Below are 24,161 nucleotides of genomic sequence, written 5' to 3'. Positions count from 1 at the left end.
AGGTCAGGACTGGAGGGCTGTGATTGGCAAACTTGGGTAAAATATCTGAGTATAGGAGGAGGGAGTACTGGTTGTTCCACTGGATCAGAGCCTTGATCCTGGGGAGACTGGCTGTGCTCACCCCCAAAATTTGAACTAATTCTTGGGGTCCCCAGTATGGCTCTTACCCTCTTGGCCTCAATCTGCTCATTCTGTTAAGTACCTTACAGAGGGGGTGACAGGAAGGTCCCCAAACAAGACAAGGACCTGCCAACCCAGGGGTGCCAGTTAAATGCTAGCTCTATCCCCCCAACTCCACAGTCAACGTAAGTCCACTGAGGGAACCGCCGCCTCTTGGGGTCATGGGAATGGGATTCTCTATTTTTCTAAAAGGTTTTATGTGAACTGAAAATCCAAGAAGGAAGTCATTGATCGATAAACCACAACAGTGACCCTTCTGTTGGGCAAATACGTATCGATCTCATAGAAAGTATGTTGTTTGGCAGGATAATTGGTCACCGGCAACCAACAGCATCCTTCGTGTTAAATAAAGACCTGAAATACAGTGGTATCACTGGCCACCAGCAGGCTACTTCCCAGTGCCCTCCACCCCCTCCGGTCATTTGTTACATCGGGAAGTGGCTTTGGGACTGTGTCTCTGAGGATCAGGGACCTGGGGTGTTGAGGGGGCTTTGGGCCGGAAGCTGAGGAGCAGAGGTCAGGCCAGGTCCTGTGTCATCGAGAGCAAAGCCAATAGGTTCAGAGGGGAGAAGCCACAGAGATGAAAGGTGACAAGGAGCCTCGGTCTCTCAAAGGGGCCTCTCCTCAGCAGTCGAGGCTGGATGCCATGCCCCTTTAGCAGGTGGAGAAACTGAGGCCCAGAGAAGAAAAGGAAGCGGGTCACTGCAGGACCAGGCTGCAGGTTCCAGGCTCAAAGCAGGTCCCATTTCAGCCAGAGGCGTCTGTGACCCATGAGCATCGACCAGCTCGGTGGACGAGTCTGAAAAGAAAAGTCGTGGGGGTGGCAGAGGGTGGGGGGCAGGAGAGGGAAAACTGGCCAGACAAAAACATAATTTAGCCAGGTGTGGTGACATGCACCTGTGGTCCCAGCCGCTCCCTGGACAACAGAGAGACCCTGCCTCACAAAAATAAATAAAAATAAGAAACAATATTAAAAGGCAGGCATCTGCAGGCATAAAGCAAATGAAACCTGAGAGATGTGATCATTAATGTGCACAAAATTCATATTAATCAACATGGGAAAGACCAAATTAAAGACAAGCATAGACTTGTCACAAAAGGTAACAAAACCCCGAAGACTATCCTCTTGTCTGACTGGGCCCTACTGTGTAACAGGCCGTGAGGTTGATCCACATCTTCACATGGAGCTCATGCCTCCTGTTCTAACAGGGTCTGGAGTTGGCACAGGCCGGGCGAGGCAGGTGCCCTCAAGGGTCCCTGCGGGCAAGTTGGTCAGAACAGTTAGCAAAAGTCACACACGTGCCTGCTTTTTGCTCCGCTTCTAGGAGTTTACCTCAAGGAGAGCAAGGATTTAGGTGTGAAGTTGTTGACCTTCGAGGTACTGGAAATGTCAGAAGTGACCCTGGGTTCCAGCAGGAAGGCCGGGGAAGATAGTCCAGATGGAACAGGTAAAGAAGTATCTAAAGCTGTGAGAAGCCCACGGCTCCCAATGGCAAGAGGTAAAACACTTGTTAGTTTTTGCATGCTAAGGAAGGCCCTGGTATTTTAATGTTTGTTAGTCCCCTCTGCTGTACCGGGGTGTGTACTCTACCTGTCATCTGTCCCCAAGCCGTACCTCTCTAGGGCAGATGCTCCCAAGTCCACTCATCCAAAGGATCAATCAGGAGACCCACTCTGCCCAGCAGCCTGTGTCACAAGGGGGCTGTTCACCTGACCCATCAACAGCTTCAGATAGGATTTTGTTTTACCTCAGTCCCTGTCCACTTCTGAATGATGGCCATTCTTCACTCAGTCTGGGCTCTGGGATGGGAAAGTGCAGGGAGGGGAGGGCAGCTGTCACATGGCCCTCACATAAAATGCACCAGAGGTAACCTTTCTTATCCTAAGGCACAGGAGTTTTGAGATCATTTGTTATGCAGCAAGTGCTGACTGATACACTCTGCATTAGATGCCTGGCCCTATTAGAGAGTTTGGCATGTCACAGAAGCTCAACGAAAAAATGTTAAAAGAACAGATTTTAAAAAATGATCTCAGAGAAAAGAACTGCAAGAAAATAGAAAATTAGCAGTGGTTATTTCTGCTTGGGCAAACTCTTTAAAAAAAAATTTTTTTTTTTCCTTTGTGCTATTCTGGTCTTTGCAGACAGCCAGCCACAGCTGTGCTGTGTCCTACATGGTAACGTACTATATTGAAAACCGTCCCAAGGCCTAAGAGAGGCTGGGAGAAGTATTTCAATTATTACTGTCATTATCATTAAATGTCTAATGGACACTATAGTTACATGATTCAAAGACAGAAAATACAAAAAGGTGTAAGAGAGAATGTCTGTTTTGCATCCTTGACCCAGTTTCTCACCAACAGACAATACCATCTCTGGATTCTGCAGCTTACCTGCCAGTGCTTAGTTTAGGCCTTGTGCTCAGTCCCATGTGAGGTTCCAAAGGTCCCTCCACTCTAGTCAACATAGAGTGCCCTGGTTCTTTTGACAGCTGCATAATATTCTGTTTGTCCAGAAAGACCATTGTTTATATCACCAGCCCCTTCTGCAGTAGTAAACAAGGCTGCAGTGAGCCTCTGCTTGTGCCAAAACCATCTGTAGAATGAATTCCCAGAAGTGGGGTTATTGAGTCAAAAACTTTATGCATTCATAATTTTAATAGATTTTGCCAAATTGCCCTGGGGAGAGATTGTACCAATTCGTACTCCCACCAGCAAGGCAGGGAGCGTCCATCCCCGGTCTTGCCACAGAGTGCATTAATTGAATCTGGGACTAGGAGAGTGGCAATTTCCTTGTCTCTTGTTTCGAGCCAGCACTGCCTCTTCCTACATCTCTGCTCTCTGCCAGCTGCCCACACAGGCTGGCGTCTCCTGCCCCACCGTGATCCCGGGCTCTGGCAGGAGTCCTGGCCTCAGGAGCGGAGAGTCTCAGGCAGCACACGCCAGCCCCTGAGCTCAGAGCACTGCGTGGATGCAGCCTCATCCCACAGAGGGACAGCAGGCGTCGTGCGCAGGGCCTGCTCCAGCCTGCACTCGGCCAGTTCCAGCTGTGTGCGGTGGGAGTGGCCCTCCCCCCTCCTCATAGGCTGCAGCAAGAGCCCGAGTCCAGCGGTGCTGGCCAGAGGTCCTCGGAGGTCTCTCCTGTCTTCGCTGCTGACTGAGGGGAAGGTGAGGTTCTGGGTGCACGTGGCTGCTCCTGTGCCCCTTTCCCACCCCTGGTGTCTCATCCCCGCAGGTGCCCAGGGAGGGGCTGGGCGGCTGAACGCTGGACCCCAGACCCATCTCCCTCCCTGCTCCTGAAGTCCCTGCCATGGGCTCAAAAGTCACCTCCACAGACAGGAAAGGTCCCTGCGGGGCTCTCTCAACTTCCCTGTGCTCGAAGCCCTGCCTGAAGTCACCCTGTGCCTGCATTGCCCCACCCAGCACTGACCACAGGCAGCACGCCCATCGGACCCTGGGCACCTCTGCCTGGCAGGGCTTGAGCCTGCAGCAGGTCAGTTGTGCCCAGCGAGTCTTCCTGGGGCTCCCCTGAGTGGGGCCCCGGTTGGCTGTGCAGGTGGCCTCTGAGCCCAAGATAGGGCCAGGGGTGGCCACTGGACATGGGTCCAGGCCTGACAATCTAGCCTCCAGTTCTTCTAAGGACCAACCAGGCACACCTGCCTGCAAAGCAGATTCCCCGGGGCGAGGGCATGGCCGAGGCCCCTTCTTTGGCCTCAGTTTCCGTTGCAGATGGCGTCTGGGAGCCTCCAGCCCCACGAGGTCACTGGGAACTCAGTGGACATCTGCAGGGCCTAGAGCCAGCAGCTCAGGCCGGGTCACAACGGGATCGGCTACTGGACCTCCTCGGAGCCAGGATCCCAAACCCCTGAGTCCTCCTACCCTATGTCTGGGACAGGGCTGGCACCTCCCTGCTGTGCCCTGGGCCATGGGGAGCGGAGGGGGCTGGGATGGCCCAGGCCTTCATCCTTGGGGGCTGCAGCCACACTCCACAGTCACCAGGCACCTCCAGGAGGCCCGTCTTCAGGTTGGGGTCGTCGGGGACCCCAGCCTGCCCTTGCCTCCCGCCAGGGCCTCCGGGCCCAGCACCAGTGAGAGAGGCCAGAGGTCCTCCTGCCCCAGGGGCCAGTGACTGTGAACAGCACTAACTGGGGCCCGGGGTTCTCAGATGCCTTGAGGCTCACAGAAGCACCTGGCTCAGGGGTGCCCCAAAACGCCATTCACAAAGCACCTGCACCCACATTCCCTCTGGGGTTCCAAGGGAGCAGGCGGTGGGCGGGCAGGGACAAGGTGGGGAGGCTTGATCACCCCACACGGAGGGGACAACCACAGCCCAAGGGCAGCCCCAAGGGTTCCCTGTTCAGCAACTCATCTCTGCCACCTCGGACGACAGCTGCAAGACATCCTCGTCCCCGTTAAAGTGTGTGTTCAGAGAAGGGGACCCTCCAACCCAGTGTGCCAGCCACCATACTTTTAAAACTTTGTCCCCTGCAGTTCAACATGACAGTCGAGAGTGTTTTGACATATGTGTACACACGGCCTACATCTCATTCTAATTAGGATCCCAGTCCTATGGACGGGCACAATGGTGAGATTCTCTGTGGCGTATTCATATGTGAACTCAGGAAAGTTCTGTCCAATTCATTCTACTGTCTTTCCTCTTCCCATCCCCCCTCCTTTTCCTTCATTCCCTTTTGTCTAATCCAATGAACTTCCCCTCCCCACCCACCCCTGTCAGGAGTCAGCATCCTCATATCAGAAGGAACATTCGGCCTTTGGTTTTTGGGATTGACTTATTTCACTTAGCATGATAGTCTCCAGTTCCATCCATTTACCAGCAAATCCCATCATTCCATTCTTCTTTATGGCTGAGTAATATTCCATTGTGTGTGTGTGTACCACATTTTCTTCATCCATTCGTCTGTGGGAGGCACCTCAGCTGGCTCTGCAGCTTGGCTCTTGTGAGTTGAGCTGCTAGGCACACCAGCCTCCATGCTTGGACAGGTTCCCCTCTTGCCCTTCTGCCTGGCGTGCATCTTTTACAAGGGTATTCTCTAATTCCTTCACAAACCCGGGTCCTGCTGAGTGGCCATCCTGAGCTAGGAAGGGAGTGGACACAGCACTGAACAAGGCCCAGCACTCTGCCTCCAGGACTGTTCTGGGTTCAGTCACTAGGAGAAGCATGAAGTGTGATCTGATCCCCAGCGGAGACTGGGTCCCTTCCACAGCCCGACCTGCCAATCACTGCTGTGGAGTTCATAGAGGGCATCAGGAGGTCAGGCCCCAGCCCACGCCCCATGTCTCCCTCAAACAGGAGGCCCTGCCAGTGAGTTTTGGAGGCCTCGGGCAGGCCACTGACCCCTCCCAGACCCTCCCCCATGGACAGGGTGGGAAGGACAGGAGACTGTGGAAATGTACAGTCAGCTTGAAAGGACAGGGAGACAAGAAGGAGGAAGAAAGGGGAGAAGACAACATACTCAGGAGGAAAACAGAAACCTGGCCCCGGGTGGTCAGCTGCGGGACCCTGGGCAGCCTCTCCAAGTCCTTGTTCCTGCCCCGAGAGATGAACTGTCCTCACGGAGGAGAAGGCAGCTCACCTGGACTCCAAGCACCTGCAAGGACCAAGGAGACGTTTTGGCAGCTTGCTACTCGCTACTCGGCTGGGGAGCGCTCTCCTCAGGGAGGGGGTCCTTGGGGTTGGTCCTGAGGGGCCTCAGCCTGTCCCGGGGCAGTCCGGCCACCAACAGGACAGATCTGCAAAGCCTCAGACAGGGTCACACCTTGGGCCATCCTGCAGCAGGGCAGGCTGGGACAGGGCAGGCTGGGACAGCACACTTATTTGTTATTCAGTCGAACGTGTCAATTTTCCCTTCAATGCTCTTTGTCACTTTGGAGTTGATTTGAAAATGTGCCTGTGTTGCGTGTGACCCAGAAAAGTCACTGTGGGGTCCTGACTCCAACAATGCAGGAGGCCCCTCCCCAGGTCTGGCAAGCAGCTGCCCTGAGGAGCCTTAGTGTGGAGGCCGAGGCTGTTCATGTGACTGTCCCCTGTTGTGGCCCTGGGTCAAGGCTCAGCCCTCCCCCAGCCTGGCCCCTCAGCTGCCATCCAACACGCTGCCCTCCTCTGGTTGCAAACTTCCTTCACATTTGACCCCGAGAGAACCCAGGTGAAAGGAACGAGAGCCAGAGTCAGCCAGAGAGCTGGACAGATGTAGAGGCTGGCCTCAACCCTGTGATCTTCCCACCTCAGTCTCCCTGGTCTCTGGCATACAGGCGGGTAACACGGCTTCTGTACGGTGTGTTCGTGGCTGCCTCAGGGGAATCACTAGGTGTGGGGGTCATCCTGTGGCTAATGGTTCGAGGAACCTCCAAACTGCTTCACATGGCTGCACTGTCTCACCTCCTGCGGCAGGAACAGGGCTTTTAATTCTCTATACTCTTCCCGGCACTTGCTATTTGCCTCTTTAAAACTTCTAGTCTGTTTATTTTTTAATTCTAGTCAGCCGGTGGATGTCACTGTGTGCTGATCTGCATTCTCTATGACAGAGGACGCTGAGCGTCTTTTCATGGCCTTTGCTGGGTTGGCGTATCTTTGGAGATCCGTCTGTGCAGAGCCTTTGCCCAATTCTTGAGTTGGGTTGTTCATATCTGTTTGGTTTTGAGTTTCTTACAGATTCTGCGTATTAATCCCTTATATGATTTGCAGATATTTTCTCCTATTCTGTCTGTTGTCTTTTCCAAAGTGTTTAATTTCGAGGAAGTCCCTCTTATTTGCTTTTTCTTTTGACCAAATCCACCCACCCTCCCAGCCCCTGGTCACCTCCTTGGGTTCCCACCAGGCAGACCTGGTCTGAGCCTGGTGCACTGCGGCCCCTGCTGGTGGCCGGGGGCATTGCAGGCCCTGGGAGCGGCACCTGCCACCCTGTGTCCTTATCAAGGCCTTGTGACTCCAACTCAGGAGTGCGGCACTGGACAGCGCTCTCTGGGAAGGGAGGAAAAGGGAGATGCTGAGGCCCAGTCCCAGACACTGCTGACAGAGGCCGTTCCTCTTCACACTCGGACCCGGCACTGGACAGTCCCATCCCTGTTCCACAGAGGAGGAAACCAGGACTCAGGGAGGTAAAGTTATCAGCCGGGACAGAGGGAGTCACTGCCAGGAGGTGGCCCAGTAGCCCATGGCCCAGGAAACACAGACCGAGGCCCCCCTGTGAGCTCGTACCTCGGGAGAGACTCAGCTGGCAAACGTCTTTAGGAGTCTGGGCCAGGCCCTGGGGTCAGGGGTCTGGGGACAGGGGAGCGTGGGAGGAGGGACGTCGCCTCCCCAAGCCGGCAACCTAGAGCTCACTGCTCTCAGGAAGCTGGGAGCTTCACGGCCCTGCTCCTGCTGTTCTATGGGACCCCAGGGCCTGCAGGGTGGACCTGGGTATGGATGGAAGAGCAAAGAAGCAGAGGAGGGGCTGAGAAGGCCTCCTGGTCTGTGCACGGGAGAGAGCCCGTGTTCACATCCGCAGAGACTCTAGAAGGAAACAAGGACACACGTTCAGAAGTCAGAGGGGTTACCTGGGGGAGGGTAGGGGACTGAGGAGTGGGTCACATGTGGCGGGAAGGTCTTCCTAGAATTTGTGCAGTCACTTAATACTGTTCTTCAAAAATTTTTTTAAAAAAGAAAGCCAGGCCTGTAATTCCAGAGGCTAGGGAGGCTGAGGTATGAGGACGGCAAATTCAGAGCCAGCCTCAGCAACTCAGTGAGCCCCTGTCCCAAAATAAAAAATAAAAAGGGTTGGGGATGTGGCTCAGTGGTTAAGCGTCCCTGGGCTCCATCCCTGGTACCAAAAAAAATTTATTTAATTAAAAGGAATGCTGAAAATTCTCAAAATGGTGGTGATAGACACACAGCTCTGTGAAGACGCCAAACCCCGTTGAACTGTACTCTTTACACGGATGATTGTGCAGTATGTGAATTCTGTCTCAATGCAGCTCTTCTGCAAGGAAGGAGAGGGCTGGCCATCTAGCCCAGTGGTGAAGGGCTTGGCTAGCAAGAGCAAAGCCCTGGGTGAAGGAAGAGGGGGAGGGGAGGGAGAGAGAGAGGGAGGGGGGAGAGGGACGGGAGGAAGGGGAGGGGGAGGGGAGGGGAGGAGGGGGAGGAGGAGGGGAGGGAGAGGAAATGGAGGAGGAGAGAGAAGGGGAGGGAAGGAAAGGGAGGGGAAGGAGGGGGAGGGGGAGAATAAAACTCTTAGTGTAACAGTTGGGGACAGGCAGCATGAAGAGTGGGTTTCCTCTCTGTGATGGGGGACTGAGAGACCAACAGACAGGTGGATTGGCCTGACCCTGCACAGACCAGGCTCTCAGATCTCAGCAGGTGTCAGAGCCCCTGGGGGAACTTTGTGAACACAGACCACTGTTCTCTTCTTAGACCTTCTGGATCTGAGGGTCTGGACAGGGGCCAGAGTCTGCATTTCTGACATGCTGTCAACAATGCTAGTGCTGCTAGATCCAGGACTGAATTTAAGAACTACCGATCTAGCCAGGTACCTTGGCGCACACCTGTAATCCCAGTGACTCAGGAGGCTGAGGCAGGAGGACTGCAAGTTCAAAAGCCAGCCTCAGCAATTAAGCAAGGTCCTAAGCAACTTAGTGAGGCACATTTCAAAATAAAAAATGAAAAGGTCTGGGATGTGACTCAGAGGTAAATCATCCCTGGGTTTGATCCCCAGTACAAAACAAAACAAAACAAAAAACACTGTTCTACCCAGGTGTGGTGATGGACACCTGTAATCCCAGCAACTCTGGGAGGCTGAGGCAGGAGGATTGCAAGTTTGAGGCCAGCCTCAGCAACTTGGTGAAACCCTGTCTCAAAGTAAAAAAAATTAAAAAAACAAAAGGTCTGGGGATGTAGCTCAGTGATAAGAGTGCCCTCAGGGTGACTCCAAGCACTGAAATAAACCAAACAAACTGGTCTGGACAGCCTCTGGTAACACTGGGTACCCCAAGGACAGGAACAGGAGTGGGGCTTTCACCCTACACCACTTGGATTTCATACTGTGTGATTAAACTATAAGAAAAATACATGAGCAAGATTTAAGCTTTAAAAATTATTAGAGGTTATTGAAAATAGGTCTGTGTGGCAGAGATGGCTAAGTGCCTTCACTAGTTGTTCTCTTCCTCCTCAGGCACAGCAACTCTGAACTTCAGTTGAGAATGTGGCTACCTGGAATGGAAACTACACCTCCCAGTTTCTTTTGTAGGTAGGTAGGTCCAAGGTAAGTTTTATTTATGGGATATGAGTGGAAATGTCCAGAAAGTGCTGAGAAATATCCCAGAGTGGGAGTGTGCCCTTCTAGCCCCCTTCTTTCTTCCTGCTTGCTGGGATGCAAGTTTGATGGCTGGAGCAAAAGCAACTATCTTGGGCAAGAGGCATGAGGTAGAAGTTACATGTTGAGAATAGCAGAGTCAGAGGACAGGACAAAACTGTAATCCTAGAATGTGAAGCTGCCACCCCAGAGCTGTCTTTACTACTTGATTCAGGACAAGATTTTTTTTTTTTTTTTTTCAGTGCTGGGGATTGAACCCAGGGCCTTGTGCTTGCGAGGCAGGCACTCTACCAACTGAGCTATAACCCCAGCCAGGACAAGATTTTTGATAAAAAGAAAAAAAGAAACCTCTGTTTTGTTTGAGAACTGATACTTTGATTATGTGTGGAACTGGTACTTCGGTTTTGTGTCACCAATAGTAGCCCTGATCGACAAACATATAGTCCCTGGCATAGGACCTGACTCATCCCTGGGCTCCAGCTGAGCACTGGACCTGGTCACAAAGCTGTGACCAGGGTTGGGGAGAGCTGAATCCAGGTCTGAAACCCTGAGACTCCTGTGAGCCTGAAAGAGAAACTGACCAGAAAACAAATCCCAGCAAGCCTCCTCTCCACTGACCGTCACTGGCCACTGGCCTGTGGTCCCCCGCACTGATCATCTCAGCTGGCAGAGGCGTTGCCCAAACAAGATGGCATGTGTTGGGCCACATGCTTTTCTGACCGTATATTCTGCCAATTGCATGAGATTTTTCTCTGGCTGACGTTAGCGTGAGTCTTCATTTCCTGGCCATCTGCTGTTTGGGTGGCAGGAAAGCCCTCTGGATGCCAACGGAATGGCAGCCCAGAATGGGAAAGGCTCCAGAGACTCTGTGAGCAGAGGGACAGGCAATGAGCAGGGAGGCCCGACACTGGGCTGCTGCCTCCCGCCAAAGGGGGTGCTGTGGGCAGGGACAGGTGTCCCCTGCTTCCCAGCCAGGGTCAGAGCCCTAGACTAGGGTCCTTATGCTGAGCACTTGGAAAAGCAGGCTCGTGGCTGACTAGAGTGGAGGGACTTGCGTAAGAGGCGTGAGGGCCTGCGGAATTGAGGGGGACAGCAGGGACACCTCCTGGCCCCCTGGCCGGGGCAGATGACTGCTTCCTCATCTGCAGGCTCTGGAAGGTTCCATTCCCAGCCTGCCCTCGGCCCTGAACAGGCAGCCGGGCTGCAGCCTCCTATGGTTACCTGCTGCTCACTGAGACGGTGGGTCCAGGTTCACCCCCCGTTTCCAGCAGCATCGCTCCTAATAGCCAGGAGGTGGATGTGACCCGGGTGTCCATCAGCAGAGGAGCAAATAAGAGGTGGTCTGTCCACACCTTGGAGCGTTACTCAGCCTTTGAAAAAGAAGGGCATTCTGATACAGGCCACATGGCAGAGGAATCACGAGGACGCGACACTGTGCAAAAGAAGCCAGTCACAGCAGGACACATATTGGGTGGCTCCACTGACCTCAGGTCCCTGGAGGGGCCAAGTTCACAGGAAGAGAGAGCAGAATGGGGACTGTCCCGGTGGGGGAGGGGGTCGGCGGCTGATGGGGACAGAGTTCCTGCGTGGGGAGGCGGGAAGAGCCTGCAGGGTGTCCTTCAATCGGAGTGCGTAAACACGTGGCCCGTGTGGGAAGACAAAGCGGGCCCGACAGGGTTACAGGAGGCCTCGAAGAGGACTCGTGACCTCTGACAGCCCTGGGGCCGCGCTCGCGGGCAGAGCCGGGCGGGAGAGCGGTAAGCAGACCCCGGCTCAGCCGGCGCCCCGAGCCCCCGCGTCCGGCAGGGGCGGCCTGCAGGCGGGTCTTGGGCTCCACCCGGCAGGTCGTGCGCCGGATCACAGCCCCGGGCGCGAGGTGACGCGCCTCCCGGGCCCGCGGACGCCCAGCGCCCTGCCCCGCCCCGCTCTGCACGGCCAACCTCGGCGGGAAGGGGAGCCCGGTTCCCACCCACGGCCCGCGGCGCCCTCTGCTGGGCGAGGCCGGCCTCGCGCTCGCTGGAAGGGAACCCGGGCCCAGCGCCGCGCGGATCCAGAGCCTTGGGAGCCCCGAGGCAGCAGCTGGCACGGTGACCGCAGGGGCAACGCAGAGTTCTTGGAAGGAGCCAGAAGAAAGAACCATAAAACCTGGTGAATTGGACTTCATAAAATCTAAAGCCTCTGCTTATCAAAACACCATTAAGAAAATAAAAGACCAGCTGGGCATGGCAGCCACCTGTGTCCTCGGGACTGGAGGATCGCTTGCCCCCGGGCTTCAAGGGCAGCCTGGGCAACGCAGTGAGACCCCGTTTCCAGAAAGAAAGAAAGAACTGGAGGGAAGGAAGGAAGGAAGGGAGGGAGAGAGGGAGGGAGGGAGGGAGGGAGAAGGAAATAAGACACAGGATACAGAGGTGGAAAAATATTTGTGACACCCATATCATAAAATATATAAAATATATACATATGTATCCATAATATATAAAGAACTTAAATGAGAAAAAGATGAATAACCTGAATTTCAAAATGAGTCAACGACTCTAACAGACATTTCACAAAAGAAGATGGAAGAACACTAAGGAACATTCAATTGTGTTCAGTACCATTAGTCATCAGGGAAGCACTAATTAACACTCTGATGTCTTGCCACTCCAAACCCATTCTTTTTTTTGGGGGGGGGGGGTACTGAGGAGTGAATCCAAGGGTGCTCAACCACTGAGCCACATGCCCAGCCCTTTTTAAAAATATATATTTTATTTAGAGACAGGGTCTTACTGAGTTGCTAAGTCCCTCGCTAAGTTGCTGAGGCTGGCTTTGATTCTCCTGCCTCAGCCTCTCAGGCTGTTGGGATTACATGCATGTGCCATTGCATCTGGCTCCAAATCCACTCTAATGGCTAAAATTTTAAAAGATGGCTATTTCCAAGGGTTAGGGGGGACATGGAGCAATAGGAACATTCATTCCTTGCTGGTATAAAATGATACAGCCACTTTGGAAAACAGTCTGACAGTTTCTTATAAAACTAAATATACATTTACTGCATAACTCAGAAATTCCACTCTATTTACCCAGGAGAAACCAATACGTGTTTACACAAGTCTTTACACATGAGTGTTTTTAAATAGCTTTGTTCATAACAGCCCGAGCCAGGGGCAATCCAAAAGCCCATTGCCAGGTAAGTGGATAAATACACTGATGCGCCCCAACCAAGGAACACATTCAGGGGTGAAGAGGAAAACAGCTGAGGCCCAGGAGCAACAAGGGAAGCATCAAGAACGTGTAGTGAGTGAAATAAGCCAGACCCAGAAGACAGCATTCCACTTACTTAGGATTCTCAAGGAGGCAAAATCAATCTATAGTGAGGGGAAAAAAAAAAAAAAAAAAAAAAACCAGAACAGTTGTAACATCAGTGGTGCAGGGAGGGATTGACTTGGGGGTGGATGAGGGCCCCTCTGGGAACTCGGCGCTTTAAGCCTAAATATTTGTGAGGGCCTGACCCTTCCAGATCAGTGCCTTTATTGTGCATTTATAATTCAACATTAATATCCATTGCTGTTTGAGGGCTGCCATCCCCACTGGAAGCCACAAGCCAGCGGGGCCCATTCTTTCAGAGACAATAGGAAGGTTTTGTGTGGAGAGGAGAAGTAGCCATAGCATCCTAGGATAAGGAAACAGGGATAGTATTTCACTCCATTGACTGAGCAGAACACCAGGGGAGAGGCCCTCCTGCATCAATGCCCCCACCTCTCCTTTTCTCTTTCTTGCTAACAAAAGTCTGATTGTGTTGAGGTTGTAAACTAGAATATCATTTGAAGCCGCTGGCAAAGATCCCAGAGTAAACGGGGTGCAGTGGTGCACACCTATAATCCCAGCAACCTGGGAGGCTGAAGCAGGAGGATCTCAAGTTCGAGGCCAGCCTCAGCAATTTGGTAAGACTCTGTCTCAAAACAGGGTCAAACAAACAAAAACAGAAAAAAAAAATTAAAATTAAAAAGGGCTGAGGGGCTGGCTTGTGGCTCAGTGGTAGAGTACTTGCTTAGCATGTGTGAGGCACTGGGTTTGATTCTCAGCACCACATATAAATAAATAAAATAAAATCCATTGACAACTAAAAAAAGTTTTTAAAAAACGGGCTGGGGATGTATATCAGTAGTACAATGCCTTGTGTTCAATCCTCAGTACTCCCCCCTGCCAAAAAAAAATCCCAAAATAAGAGAAACAATAGAGAAGTCATTTCTTGTTCACATAAAGATGTGATGGTGTGGCGGTGGGTTTCCAGAAGTCATCAGAGTCCAGGTTCCCTCTGCCTTGCCTCCTGGTTACCCAGATGGCTGTCTCTAACCCTGCCATTGCCTCTTCCCTCCCAGACAGCAGGCACAGGAAAGGGGAAGTGCAGGATGCACCCTTCCTTTTAAATTATACACATCATTTCTTCTCACATTTTATTGGACAAAATAGTCACATGGTTATGCCTGCCTAGAAAGGAGACAGGGAGACGTAGCCTCTATTTGGGGGCTACCATGTGTCCAAGAAAAATTGGGGATTTAGCTACTAAAATCAAGAGGGAAAGAATGGATGTTGTGACAGACTCTGCCCCAGGAAACAGTATATTCAGCGCAGGTGACAGATCAGGACTGGGCCAATATTGGTCCAAATTTCCCAGCCTCCCTTGCAGCCACGCCTTGAGACCTAAAGGGTCGTCTTCTGGGAAACAGGGGTCTTTTGCTCTGAGAAGAAAAGTGGGCAATCTGACTTATGGACTCCTCCCCATTTCTCCCTGGCTGTCCTCAGATGCGTCTGGAACGGGGGCAGCCATGTTGTGCTCATGAGGTAGCAACCCTGAGGACAGAGTCAAGAGCATCTGGAGGCATGGCCCAGATAACATCAAGACTGAGCAATGCAGCAGCTGCCCAGGTCTGATCTAGTGATGGCAGGGGGAAATCCCTGTCTCTGTGATAGGAAGCCCCGTCCGTTACTAGAGGGTGGACGTGTTTGGCGTATACACCTTCTCTGGCAGCCAGCCTCAAGCATGAGCCCTGAGGACCTAGAACTGCGGCATTGTCTCTGGTCATCAAGGTCAGGCTGGACACCTGAGGTTTCCGGGGTGACATATTTGATGGCACAAGTTATAATGCCACCTTAAAAATATTCCCCTCAAAGCATGGCTCGTATGCAGAAGAAAAAGTTAGTAGTAATTGTTATCAAGGAGGTGTAGATATTGGAACCACTATATAAATATTTTAAGTCAGTTGTTATAAATATATTAAAAAAACAAAGGAAGTCAGACCTGAAGAATAAAAGGAAAGTATGAGAATGAAAAAAAAAAAAAAAAAAAAAACTCCCCCCTAGCCAGGCGCAATGGCACACTCCTGTAATCCCAGAGGCTTGGGAGGCTGAGGCAGGAGAATCCCAAGTTTGAGGTCAGCCTCAGCCACTTAGTGAGACCCTATGCAACTTAGCAAGACCCTGTCTCAAAATAAAAGATAAAAAGGGCGAGGATGTGGCTCAGTGGTTAAGTGTCCCGGGTTAAATCCCCGGTACCAAAAAATATAAAAATAAGAATGTTCCCTCTTGCTGCCTTTTTGGGTTTTCCTCATGCCCTGACCTGGGTGAAGGGCAAGCCTGTCACCCACCTCCGTACTTCCAGGACCAGGGGCTTCGGGTTGCTCCTGGAATCCACCTCAGGGCCGCGGGTGACCCCTCCACCCTTGGCGGGGCCTGCCCTGGAGCCCAGGTGGGAGGAGCTCTCCATGACCATCTCAGCCCAGAACTGGCAGGCGTTTCCAAAGCAGGTCTCCGGGAACAGCGAGAGAAAGAACGCTGCTGTTTTCTAACGCAGCTCGACTTTTTATCAGAGAAAAGAGCTTCTGCAACCCCAGTCCCAACATCTTGGGGACACCCAGGGTCTAGAGCAGGACCTGGAAGGGACCCTGGTGGCAGTAACAGCGCCCCGTCCTTCACCACACCTGGGGGCAGGAGTGGGAGGCAGGGAGAGGAGCCATCGCTGGACTCCACCAGAGCTGGCATTCCTGCCTGACCCCAAGGCCCCCAGGAGGCAGGTGCTTCATCCCAGGAGTGCCCCCCCCCCCGGGCCCTGGACACCAGGTGACCCATGGTTAGGGCTGCCGACCTGGGACAATGTGCTCCGTACTGAAGTGCAAACTGCCACCCCAGTGGAAAAGCTGGACACCCACGTCCAGTGGCCACTGGGGGAGAGGAAGAGGATGAGTCCCAGCCCAGAGGAGCCCCGTGTGATACTCTCCCACCAGGGGCCCAGCTGAGGAAGGGGCGCTGGACTCTCCTCCCTGCCTGCCCTTCTCTCCACGCCCTCCCTGGCCTTCCCTTCTCTCCGAAGCCTTCCCAAGCTCCATTCTTGCTCCTTCTCTCTGCTTTCTTAACATCCTGGGTGGCAAACCCAGGCAGGGAGGGGAGGGCCCAACACTGGGTCCTGCCTGTGCTGAGTGACAGGTCAGAACGCGGGCCTGCCCTGAGGGTCCCCAGCCCCTCACAGCCACGAGACTTCAGCAAAACATCTGCGCTCTGCCTCAGGTTCCTGTATGAACCCCGGGACCCTTTACGCCAGGACCAGCACTCCTCTGGGGACCCCTCTCTCTCCTTAATCACCTCGGCGGTGACACTGGCAGCCGTTGCCCGCTGACCAGACACCCTATAGCAGAGGCCCAAACCTCACTCTGTGGCCTGTCGCTCCTGGAGGATCTAGAACGATGCAAGGATCTGCTGAAAGCACTGGGTCACCCCCTGCACGCTAGGGGGACAGCAGAGTGGCCCTGGACTCCTAGTGTCCAAGTAAGAACCCCAGCCTGAGACTGGGGGGATCACCACACCAGGAACTGGAAGCACCCTGGTACTGTGTGACAATACTCTAGGTGGCTGGGACTTGACTGACAGGCAGGGAGGTCCACCACAGAGGACCGTGAGTGAGAAGTGAACTTGACGGTGCTGGCCACCAGGATGCTGGGGCTATCTGATAGGGCAGCAGCACTTGGCTTCTTTTCACCAAAGTCCTTGGCATTTTAGCTGCTGTTCACTGGGTGTCAGATCGCCCTAAAACTTCGTGGCTGACACAAGTGATCGCTTGTTGCCTCGGTTTCTGTGGATGGAGAATTCGGGAGAGACTTGGCAAGATGGATGGGGCTGGGCTCTCGGGGGCTGCAGCCTGGCGGTCTCATCTGAAGCCCCGACTGGAGCTGAGGATCCGCGTCCAGGGCAAGTCCTGCCGGCTGATGGCTGGGGCCTCTGCTCCTCCCACGTGGGCCTCTCCTGGGGACGCAGGGCTCACTCAGGCCCTGGCAGCCAGCTTTCCCCAGAGTGAGTGGCCCAGGAGGAGAAGGCAGAAGCCACAGCGCGCTTCACAGCTTCACCTTTGACGTCACACCTGCCACCTCTGCCGCCCTTGGTTGTCCCCACAGAGGAGCCTGATTTACCTTGAGGGGAGACAAAGCAAGGATCACTGAATGGCTGGGGATCCTTGGCCACCCACTCGGTAAGTCTACTTTTAAAAGCTAGTACTTAAAACCATCAAGGTTGTGTGCAAAGATTTAGCTCCTAAGACAGGATAACCATTGTGTTATTGTTTTTAGATGAAGCAAAAAAAAAAGTGGGGCGTGTTGGCCCACACCTGTAATCTCAATGCATCTCAGAGAACCTGAGGCAGGAGGATCACAAGTTGGAGGCCAGCCGCAGCAACTTAGTGAGGTCCTAAGCAACTTAGTGAGATCCCGTCTCAAAATAAAAAAAATAATAATAATAACAATAAAAAGGGCTGGGGATGTGTGTAAGCACAAAAGGACGGGGAGCAGACCTCGATCCAGACTCATCCCTGGACTCAGCGTCGTCAGGGCGCACTTTCCGGATGCGAAAATGGCCCTCAGTTACAGAGGGGTTTTGGATTTATAGGGTACAGTGCCGTAGTCATTGGGAGCTGTGGTACGTGCAGGTTTGACCCTCAGGGGCTAGTTGCACAGGTTAAAACTTTAATTTAGGAGGGTGATTGTAAAAAGGTTGAAACTCATTGTTGTCTGGGGAGATGGGAGTCAAATCCCAGGGATGAGAACTCAATTCTTGCCCACAGCTTTTCTTTCTCTGGGATCCCTTGTTTCCCAGAGTTTGAATATTTGCTGTGCCTCCATTTAGGACTAATTTGCAATGTGGGGAGGCGAAGGTTCAGGGCCCAGCATTCAGTATCTGCCCCCTTCCTTCAGGGCCCATTGTTATCAGGAAAGGGTGCCCTGTGGGAGGTTTGACAATTGGCCAATTTCCACCCCCCTTCTCCTGAGCCACACTGTCCCTCCGTTTTTCTTGGGGAGCTGTCTGGTAGGAATATTATTCTCCATAACCCTTCAATGTGGCTCGGTGGTAACACACCCCTGGGTTCAATCCCAAGAGGAGGAGGGGGGAGGGAAGGGGGAGGGGGAGAGTAGGAGCGAGGGAGTGGCTCAGTGGTAGAGCCCTTGCCTAGCATGCTTGAGGCCCTGGGTTCCATCCCCAGCACCAAAAAAAGCAAAAATAAAAAGAAAGCTTCATCACGTTGAATAAATGGTGATGTGACCATTTAATAGAAATGCATGCAGTTAACCTGTTATAGGAGAATTTTCATGACTGGAAAGGTGTCAGTAGATGACAAAAGAACACGTGGAAAGATTCTGAGCAGCACAGGATGTGTCAGGAACGGAGGGAAAACCTAAGTAAGCCCTCCAGCTTCATGGCTTTTAATTGACTTCAAAAACCACCGATTTTAGAGGCCATGCAGCTGAGCCACCCACTGTAAGTTTCCAGTGGCTTTGCTGCGGACATTGCTTCTGAGGTGGGGTCATGGAGATACCCGGTGCCTGCGGGGATTTTCAGGCCTTAAAGTTCGCTTTTGTCAAAGAAACTGACTCTGCTCTTGCATCTGCGGCCGTCCCACAGGTGACTAAATATCTGAGTAGCTGAGACGGCCACCATTCCAGGCCACGCCTGGCCCTTCCTCCAGCCCTCTGCATACTCAGGTCCCCTGAGATGGTCTTCCTTCTCCACAGCCTCCATCTTCTCTGGTTTTCAAACAAATCTTTTTCCCTGATAAATCATTTGCCTGGCCTAACAACGTGCCCTTGAGCCACTGGCCTTCTGGAGGGAGGAGTAATGAACTTCAGTGGGTAATGTGTTCTCATATGAAAGCACAGGAGAGGCAGGCACAGTGGCCCATGCCTGCAATCCCAACGGCTCCGGAGGCTGAGGCAGGAGGATCACGAGTTCAAAGCCAGTCTCAGCAAAAGTGAGGTGCTAAGCACGTCAGTGAGACCCTGTCTCTAAATAAAATGCAAAAAGGGCTGGGGATGTGGCTCAGTGGTCGAGTGCCCCTGAGTTCAATCCCTGGTATTCCTCCCCACCCCAAAATAAAGCACAGGAGAGGCACAAATGGGTATTATGGGGCTAGTCTGGCTGCAGGTAGTGAGTGTCCTCTCCCCTCCCCTCCCACAGTCAGGGAAGGACACTTCCTTCCACACTCATCTTGCTTATCAGTGGAAAGTGGCAACAGTCAGCCCCTGGTTCCAAGATGACACCCTCAGAAGACATGTGTGCTTGCCTTTCTGGGAGTTACTGCTTCTTTATTTCCTCCTCTTCCTGTTCATTTATTTATTAATTTTTGGTATTCCGGTTTGAACCCAGGAGTATTCTACCACTGAGCTACATCACCACCCATTTTTATTTTATTTTATTTTTTGTTTTAAGACAAGGTTTCACTAAGTTGCTGAGGCTGGCCTTGAACCTCCCCAGTTGCTGGGACGACAGGCCTGTGTCACTGCACCCAGTCCTAGGAGCTTCTGACACCCTGGATGGGAGGAACACAGGAGGACAAGGCAGTCCCAAGAGAATGAGGGTCACATTTAGAGCAGATGTGAAACTGACAAGCAGCTGGGGTTCTGGTCCACCAAGGTCAACCCTGGGCCAGCCAAACTGCAGGTGTAAGAGCCAGACATAAACAGTCCCCTGCAGGCACCACGCTCATTACCACTGATGATACGCTATCAAAATAGGGACCTTTTTGATTTGGGGACAAAAGAATTTTTTTTCTTACCTTACCTTCATTTTCTAAATTTTCTACGATGAACATATTTTTATAATAGGAACATTTTATTTAAGCATATATGTATTTAAAACAAGCTGTCCCAGAGTTTACAAAGAAAACCTTGCCCAGTGTCTCTGTTCTCCAAGCTTCCAGACCTGTGGTCAGCTGGGGATAATCACTGTTTGGATGCCCTGTCTTTTCTCTAAAGTCACACTGTAAACACTTCTAGGTGGACAGTATCCTTGGTGACCAGCACCTGCCTGGACGGTGGGACCCTCCCAACAGGTAAATACGCATGGCGTGCTCCTGTTTCCCCAGTGCTGGAAATTTAAGTCGTTCATGAATTGTCGTTCTCAACCATCGTGGGACAAGGGGTGCCCTGGTGCCTGTGCCTCCCCCATCTCTTTGAGTGGCTTCCCAAACATAAAGTCACAGACTGGACTGTTGGAGAGGAAACGAACATCTTACTCCCTGTCGGAATGTATTTGAAAATTTGCCTTCTAGAAGGAATTAGTCATGTGCCTCTCCACCAGCTGTATTCCTAGGTGACATTCTAGGGCAGGTAATGCAGGTCACCCACTGTCTCAGAAAATGAGCCCTGATTTTATTCTGAGGGGTTATGCACCCAGCTGACCCTCGGGCAAGGGGTAGCAATAAGACGTAAGAATTAATTGAGTCATCTGGAAAGCTCCTTCACAGGGAACAAACCACTGAAAATGAGCTCCCTTGTATCCCTGATGCCTATTTCTTGCTGTGATAGTTGGCTCTCCGGCAGCCATTTTGGACCATGAGGTTGTTTTGAAAGTAGAAGCTACAGACTGTGCAAAGCAGAGAAGAAAGATCCCCAATAACATTATGGAGCTGCCCAACCATGTTTAGATTGCCTAACTCCACTCCTCTTTCAGGTTCGAAAAAAATAAAGTCTATATTAGCTAAGCCTTTGAATTTTCAATATCTGTTACTAACAACTAAGCTACTTCTTCACATCTCCAAAGCATTATCAGCATTGGTTTTAGCATGCTAAATTATAAAAATTGTGCGTAGGTGTGTTATGGATTGGATGTGATATAAGTGTGTCCTCAGGGTTTCCTATGTTGAAAGTTAATCCCCATGGTGAGGCATTAATTAGGTGGACCCCCATGACTGAATACTGGTGGCTTTATAAGAAGGAGAGACAACCTCTCTCTTGTCACGTGATGTCCTGCCCTGCCTTGGGACGCAGCCAGCAAGAGGGTCACCATAAGATGCGGGCCTTCCATCTTGGACCAGAACCATGAGCCTCTTTTCTTCCTGACGTACCCCGTCTGTAGTGGCTACTGGCAACAGAAAACAGACTCGTACAAGGTTTCAAATGGGACTTGATTCTTTTTTGATCTGCATATTTTGAAGGACATTTCAGGCAGGAGGAATAACAGAGGCCCCAGCTGGGAAGGGCTGGGATCGGCAGGGACTCGAAAGTCACCCCTGGGGCGTGGGGCTGGCTGCTCTCCCCTCACGGAGAGAAGGAAGGTGAAGCCGTATTGTGGTGTCCCCAGATGGCAGGTGAGACCACAAGTCATGGCATTCATGTCACGGGGAACCACCAGGGCAGGTGTCCCCAGGGTGACGCACCTGCGCCAAGTTTCTCCCCACCTCTGGGCTGTCTTTATCTAATTTCCTCTATTCCTCCGTCTGTGCCTCTGTGTTTCTCTGTTTCTTCCTCTCCTGTTCTCTCTCTCTCTCTCTCTCTCTCTCTCTCTGTCTCTCTGTCCCTGTTTCAGCTAGAAGGCGTTTCAGGGAGTCCCCTGCCCAGGACAGGGTGAGTCACTCATTTGTGAACATGGACAGGTTGCCCAGCTTGGAGACGGAGCTGGAAAACTGACACCCTCCGGAGCAGGCGAGCCCAGCCCTCCTGGCGCCCCGTGAAAGGCTATTTCTGTCCTGCCTGGGTTCAGATGGAGACGTGCCATCGCCGGCCCATAAATGCCCCTTTGTGTTGGAGGGTTCTCATCGACTCCTGAGATGCCCTCCGCCCAGCCCAACTGCAGGCTGCCCAGGGCTCTGCCCAGCAATGGGCCTGTGGGGCTGGGCCCCTGGCCAGCTGAGACGCCATCTGACCCGGTGACAGGAAATGTGGCATTTTGGGGAACTGCCCCAGAAGCTGTGGCCTTGGAATAGCATCGGCAACACCCACAGGCTGCTGCCCCAAGAGAAGCCAGCGGGTTACCCTCAGGGCCTGGCTCTTGGTGGGATCCGCCCTGAACAGAGCCACTGTGCCCCATGGAATCCTCTGGCACCTCCAGAACAGCAGCTCTGAGGACACACCTGGCCTCCTACGTGGGGACTGTGTCCTCCTGAGCCAGGAGACTCCTAGGCCTCCCAGATATGCACCTCCTTCCAGTAGAACCTCTGAATCCCTAAGTCCTTCCTGTCAGCCTGGGTGAAAAGCGGAGGCAGCCAGAGTTGAGGCACGCGGGGGGGCGGGAGGCCTGAAGGGTCCCCGAGTTCAAATGGCGCCCGGAACAGACGAGCTGTCAGAACAGGGGCCAGAGGGCGGAGGGGGATGGGCCTGGAGAAGGTCAGGCGCCAGCTCCTCACCGGCCGTTCTGTGGTCGCGTTCTTACACCTCGCTTGCCGGGTCACTGCTTTCCAAGGTCACATTCCCTGGCCATAGGCATGGCCACACTGCTCGCTCACTCCACCTGCCGACGTAGGCCCTGAGATGCTCTGGCCACAGTGGCCATCATCACTGTTCCAATGACCGCGGCAGCACACGAGCTGCCTGGCTACCCTTGGGCCTCCAGACAGGGTCCTTCTTTCATCCTCTTCCTTCAAGATCAGGCAAACAAGAAAACTACAGGTGGTGCTCTGAGCCAGGCCCCTCACTCACCGCCCCTCTGAATCCTGGCCGTCTGCAGCAGACGGCCCCTGCCTCCCGCTGAGGGTTGCTGGGCAGTTCTGGGTGAGGTGCTGGGCACAGCTTGCCCACGGTGGTGGCTCAAGGACAGGCACTTCTCCGCCCAGGTCCCTTGGTCCAACGTGGCCTGATCTTGACCTCAGGGCTGCGGAGGACGCCTTGAACAGACTCGGGGGGCTCCAACCCACAGCACAGCACCCAGGACTCAGTGGGGAGGCCAGGCTGGGCCTGCAAGCTGCTTCCCCTCCCTGTGGGGGTTCTGATGTGTGTCCAAGTTTGGGATCCACAGGTCCAGCTGGAAGCAGGACAAGCAAGCCCTCTAGGCAAAGGCCAATGGTATTAGGATGGAACAGCAATGAGGGTCAAAGGGCACAGGCTGACCACTCTCCAACCCCTGCCCCAGGGGAGCAAAGCTGGGGTCAGCCTTGGATCTGAGATGGGCTGCAGTTCCCCAGGGTGACAGAAAAGGGCTCAGCCTCTCCGAAGACCAGAGGTGGCTCCTGGCACCTGGCTCTGGTGGACTCAGGTGGCGCGGGCTCAAATCTCAGCTCTGAGAGCCCCAGTTTCCCCACCTTGCCTAGCACAACCACCCATAATGAGAAAACGCTCCCCAAGCCATGACAGTGGTCAGCCTCAATGGCCCTTTCCGCTCTTGGCCCTTGGGCTAAGCCTCCCTTTCCCCCATTCTTTAGGAAAACACCAAAACTCCCAGTTCTGGCTCCCCAATGGCCTGGGACTGATGGGAAAGCATCCCAGATGGAGGTGGCCCTCTTCAGCCTCCTGGACCTCTGCAGGGAGGGGTCTCGGGACAGAAGGCTGAAGACAGGGCCTCTCAGAGCCTGGTGCTTGGGCCAGAGGGGCATTACTGGCCAGGGCTGCGCCCAGAGGAGATGGTGTCCATCCTGGCCCTGGTGGGCAGCCTGGCCAGCTCCCCGAACAGACCAAGGCCAAGAGCTAAGGCCCAGCTTCACTGGGGCTGTAGGGGAAGCAGGAGGCCCACGCCCGAGCTGACCGGCCACAGGATGTCTCTCCACCAAGCCACAGACCACCTGCCCCGCCAGCCAGCTGCCCTCACTCCCACACTCTTGGGCTGGCGATTTGTGGCCTGAGCAAACGGTCAATGTCGGGACCAAGAATAAGGAGTCCAGGTGGCCCCTGTCATTAGTGGTTTGCTGAGCGTGGGCAGGGCTGAGGGACACCCGGGCGCCATGCCTGCAAGCGAGGCAAAGAGGACGTGGCTAGGCCGTGCCCAGCAGACACCGAGGTCAGTGGCACCTGGGCTCTGGCTTTCCAGGACTCTGGCTGGGCCAGGGAGGCGGCAGACAGCTCACCCAAACATACCCATGAGGTGCTTCAGGCTGAGCCAGGTGCAGGGAATGTCCAGGGGACAGGAGTCCTGCCATCAGGTGTCAGGAAGGAGCCAGCCACATGGAGACCTGGGGTGGGATATTCAGGTGGAGGGAACAGGGAGCCCAAAGACCTGGAGATAGAAAGGACCTGGTGGGACAAAGAGAAGGGGAAGGACGAGAGTGGAGAGAATAAGAGGAAGGGAGAGGAGGAGAGGGACAGGGCCTGAGGTGCGCAGGGTCCAGAGGAAGGGGTTTCATGAGAAGCCCTCGGGAGGACGTGACAACAGTGGCATAATCTATGTATTTTTCCAAACTAGTTATGAGTATCAGAAGAAAACAAAATTAATGCAGCCTCAAAACGAGATAGA

The 24,161-nt window shown here is 53.3% G+C and overlaps 1 long non-coding RNA gene across 2 annotated transcripts; it reads right to left on the bottom strand.

The window, feature by feature from the left end:
* Positions 1–4,929: 4,929 nt before the first annotated feature.
* Positions 4,930–23,478, bottom strand: LOC306643046. 2 transcript variants are annotated; one of them, XR_013758807.1, is made up of 4 exons: positions 21,919–23,478; positions 10,707–10,855; positions 7,249–7,690; positions 4,930–7,114 (listed from the first exon to the last, which is right to left on the bottom strand). It is a non-coding gene; the product is annotated as an uncharacterized lncRNA (long non-coding RNA). The 2 variants fall into 2 exon arrangements; XR_013758808.1 differs by lacking the exon at positions 10,707–10,855.
* Between the last annotated feature and the right edge of the window lie 683 nt (positions 23,479–24,161).

Source organism: Sciurus vulgaris, assembly GCF_902686455.1.
Source record: "Sciurus vulgaris genome assembly, chromosome: 13".
NCBI lineage: Eukaryota > Metazoa > Chordata > Mammalia > Rodentia > Sciuridae > Sciurus > Sciurus vulgaris.
This window is presented reverse-complemented; position numbering and strand designations above follow the sequence as displayed.